The following is a 4,640-nucleotide window of genomic DNA, read 5'->3' as shown; positions in this document are numbered from 1 at the left end:
ACCTGCAAACAATTCCATGTACTTCTTCCTGCATCTGCTTTTGTCCCTGTAAAAGCAACAGCTGGTCTCTGGGTCTTTTGCTTTGTAGTCAATGATACTATTTTGTAGTTTAGTTCATCTGCATTTCTCTCTTTCTCTCTGTCCTGTGAGAATTAAGTCTATCGCAGCTGAACCCAGGACACTCTCTCACTCCCTCTGTTTTGGATAGCTGAATAATCTAGTAACCTGTTAAGTAGAAGATTAACCAGGCGCCTATTCCTGTACCAAAGAATGCAGCGTAGGAGTGAAAGGCAGAAGCGTCTCACCAGGACACATGTAAAACTGCAATGTCATTGACAGTTTGGGCCATGTTTGGCAGTGGTGGTTGCTGTAGTCCTGTGCTAGCTTCGTGCTTCTAGCTCAAACTCGGTGCAAAGGTTGCCTGTGAGTTTCTTGCTTGGTTCTGCCTGTGCCTTTGTCTGGCATGGGGTCAATGTTGTTGGCTGGTGTGTGGCTTCATGCCTTATCTGGTAGGCTGATTTGTCTGCTTTGGGAAGATTTTGAGCTGTTGAACAGGTGGGACTGAGAGCAGGGAAGGCATCTGCCTTTGGGCTCTTGTGTGATTTTGTTAGCGCAAGGACACTGACTACTTTTTGGCTTATCCCTGTTGTTCAGTCGAGGTACCTCAGCCTCCAAGAAAGGGAGAAGTCTGAAGGCAGCATCCTCCCCAGCAAGCTTTGTTCTAGGCGTCAGTCTGCCTGATGTCCACTGTGGAACTGACGCCTGTGAAGAATGATGACGAGAGGTGCTGGGACTGCTTTCTCGAGAAAGAGCTACAGGCTGAGCCTTGGGCCAGAGAAGTCCAAGCTCCCAGGGATAGGCTTGCACAGGCTATGTAGAAGACGGACCACTGTGGATCTGGATCGGGGTGAGAGCCCATTGCCTTTACTTGAGATCCACTGTCTTCCCATTGCTGATATGAGGCGTGGTGGGGTTGAAACCGAGTAAATCCCTGAACTGAGATCTGGGGGGGCCACTCCTGTGGTACCAAGGACTCCACCAGAAGCTCATGTCACAGTGCCCTTTCTTCAGCACACAGCTCGGCCTCGTGAGACTAGAGAATGTCCTGTTGCCTGTCTTTGTCCCATCCGATTCAGGGACTTCTCCTTCCAGGTCAGATGGCTTCTCAAGTTCTCAGACTAATCCTTTCCTGGGAACTTTTGAGATACTTGCTAGGCAGTCTGTTTTCTCTTGAATGGACTGATCCAGCAGAATTGTGCTCATGAAACCACAAATCTGGGATTTGAGGGCTTGTTGCACTCAGAAATAAAGCAGGCTGCATCAGTGTGACACTAGGGATTGTTTTGCACAATGAAAGCTAAAGTGAGGCCATACATCCTTAAAGGCAGCTGTGGTTTAGACTCGATGAGCTACATCTGCAACCCTTCCTGCCTCAGCGTGTTCTCTAGTGTGGTTAAGAGATGTAGGTACATAAAATGTTCCAGGTATGAACAGAGGACATCAAGAATTGCAGTAGTGATAAGATTTTTTTTATTTTTTTATTTTTTTACCTGGAATTGGATTCCCACCTCCAGCTTTTGAAGTCACTTTATCTGGCAGTCGTACAGCAGGATTCCTGATGGTGCAGTTCCACCTGTGGGAGGCAATTTGTAGCCTCCCATTTGGTATTGAAGAGTAGCTCAAATTGGAAATAGCCCCTGTTGCAGAGATGGGCCCCATAATGCTGGACTCTAGGGTTGTTAGCGAAGACAGTAAGATGAATGACTTCTTGAAGCTGTGTTTTCCACCGTCTTATCTGTATCCTTGAACATCATTTCCCCATAGTTACCAATTTCTTGCTCGTACATGAAATTAATGCTTGAGTTTACCTCCTGACTCGCTAAGCTTATTTTGCTTGTTATTTACCAAAAGATTGTGAAAATGAATTCACAATCATTCAGCAGGCTGCTGAATTATTATCTGCATCATGTACCCAATGCTGGTGGGTACCAACCTGCAGCTGCTTAGAGGAATTGGAGTTCTTCTCACTGACTAGGTGGCAAGTGATGCTGTATCAGTCCCCAGATATGCAACACTGTGGGAAAGGAAAGATGTTTTAGTCCTCCTCCTGTTCTTCCTGTTCTTCCTTTTCCTCCTCCTGCCCCACTAAATCTAGTTTAAAGCTCTCCATACAAGTCTGGCCAGCCCGTAGCCTCAGTAGCATTTACATATAGGAAATAATATGGGTTTCTTTTTTTCGCCTCCCCTCAGCCCAGAGGATCCCACATAATTGTCCTCAGACTCCGAGGCAGAGAGAAATCCACAGAAGAGCAGTGGCCAAAGAGCAAGCACAGAAGCAGCTGTAGCCAAAAGCGCCTAAGGATGGCAGGGAGTGTGCTGATGTGCAGACAGCTAGGATGCTGAAGGGGTCTTAATTTCATCTAAACCCAAAAACTCAACACACGTGGGGGAGGGGCAGTGCCCCAGGGCCGTGGCCGCGGTGGGAAGGCAGGACTGTGAGGTCACAGAGCCCCGCTGTGCCACGCCGTGATGTGCAGTGCTGTGCCACAGGCACCGCTCCAGCAGTGCCAGCAGCAGCAGCGGCAGCAGCAGCAGCAGCAGCAGCGGCGGCATGGTGCAGGCGTGGGGGGCCATGACCCCCGCCTGCCTCCTTATCCTCTTTGTGGTGTCCCTGCAAGCCTGGGATGTCGGGGCTGCTCCGTGGCAAGCGCGGGGATTAGGTAGGTGGGCAGGCGAGGGCCAGCACCCAGCGCTGGCAGCGTGGCGCAGCACCCACCACACCTCGGGGTGACAGCGGGGCTGGGGTCGTGGTGTGGCAGGGCTGTGAGAGCAGCGGGGCCGGGCTGGGCCGGATGAGCCGCGGCCAGCTTCATGGGCAGCGGGAGGTAGATGTCCCGTGGGGAGGTGCAGGGGGCTGCAGCCGCTGCAGAGGCATTTTCCAGGTGAACGGTGGGGCCGAGAGCAGCACCGCGGGGTGAGGAACCATCCCCAGAGCCGGCCCTGTGCTGCCCTGCCCCAGAGCAGCCTTCCCCTGGCCTGCATGTCGGGGCCAGAGCAGCACCGCAGGGGCCAGGTAATAGCCTGCAGGGGCACTTCTTCCCCGCGCTGGTCACAGCCGTGCCCCGGGCCCTGGCTCTGCCGCTCCCTGGCTGAATCCTGACTTTCAGCCTCAGGGATGTCCGTCCTTGGGAGATGTCTGCTCAGAAAAACAGGAGCATTCCTGCTCTAGCCCGGCAGTGCTCTCCTTGGGTGAACCCAGGTCCCCCAGGCCCTCTGCAGCTTTGGAAACCTCCACCCATGTCTGGGTCCCACGTCATTACCTGACCCCCCTCCAGTGACTGCAGGTCACTGAGAAAGAAGTAGATCACAGCCTCTAATGGAAACGTGCTTGATTACAGCTGTGCCTGTAGCCGATGGCCACCCGACTGCTCAGCCGGATCTTGTCCGGGAGCCTCAGGGCAACCCCACAGGTATGTCACTTGAATGAGCGGGCATTTAGGTTTTAATATTTGTTCCTATGAAATTTAAGTTAGTATTTTCTTGGCCGATGCTTAGGCATGCAGAAGAGCAGAGAGGGAATGGGTCAGGCTCAGTGACGTGGCCTGGGGCGCTCTGCCTTGCAAAACATTCTTTCCCAGCCTTTCTGACCCTGCGCTGCTTCCAGTGCCTGCTGCAAAGCCATTGGGCTTGTTGGGGTTGAGTTTAGAGCTGGTGTGGGCTCCAGGGAGTCCTTTCTGCCGGCAGCTCTGTACATGGTTTGTTTTAAACTGGCATGCTCCAGGCACCCAGTAACGGTCTGCACAGTGCTCCTGAGTGGCAGGGAGAGACGAGTGCCATGGAGCAATCCTGTGTGTGAACCGCCTTCGTTGCCGTTCACATCTGAAGAAGTCTATTGAAATATTTCACGGGAGCTTCTCTGTTCTGTTTGTTTACAGACGTGGCTGGACGCAATGGCTATCCAGCTTCCCAGCCGGGTTCCAGGGCTGACGCGCAGGGAGATCGCACGGGTACGTCATGGCTTTTTCCTTCCTTTGAGAGCTGCCAGCTCAAAGCCCAAATGTGAGCAAGATGTCTCTTGCAGGTGTGAGAATATAGGCCTGCATCGTGTGTGCCATGTTGCTCGGTGATCCCCTTACGTGTTCTGCTATTCAGTATGACAGTGTATATCACAATGTATGATGGGAACTTCTCGCGGGTGTTTGGTTGCAGATGTGGGTACAGGGAGGGCTTTTCCAGCTTCTCGGCTGGGTCCTGCGCTGGAGCTCACCTGGCATCCCAGGGGTGAGTAGTCAGTCCTGACTGACTTCACAGACTAAGCGCTCGTTTTCAGTATGTTATTCTTGAGAAATTTAACTTTATACTTTCTGTTAAGGTCCTCAAAGAGCAAAGTATAAAGCTAAAGCTGAAATAGGAAGATCTTCCCAGCAGTCACCAGAAGTCCTAAAGGAAATCCTGAAGGAACTGGACAAAGCAGCACGTGGTGGGTATAACCAGAAGTCTTGGGAAGCTGAGGTTTCAGATGCATGTATGGACATGAATCCTGTGCAGCAGGAAGGGATCGATCAGAGCCGCACTGCACTGACACTCAAATTTCACACCTTGCAGGTGCTGGTGAGCTGTAGAGATGGTGCAGAGTCTCT

At 52.0% G+C, this 4,640-nt stretch overlaps 1 long non-coding RNA gene across 1 annotated transcript; it reads left to right on the top strand.

Moving 5' to 3' along the window:
• The first annotated feature begins 319 nt into the window (after window positions 1-319).
• On the top strand, window positions 320-4,007 carry LOC142028371 (uncharacterized). The gene is made up of 3 exons (XR_012649558.1): window positions 320-907; window positions 3,399-3,470; window positions 3,936-4,007. It is a non-coding gene; the product is annotated as an uncharacterized LOC142028371 (long non-coding RNA).
• The last annotated feature ends 633 nt before the right edge of the window (window positions 4,008-4,640 follow it).

This window comes from Buteo buteo, unplaced genomic scaffold (genome assembly GCF_964188355.1).
Source record: "Buteo buteo unplaced genomic scaffold, bButBut1.hap1.1 HAP1_SCAFFOLD_307, whole genome shotgun sequence".
Lineage (NCBI taxonomy): Eukaryota > Metazoa > Chordata > Aves > Accipitriformes > Accipitridae > Buteo > Buteo buteo.
This window is presented reverse-complemented; position numbering and strand designations above follow the sequence as displayed.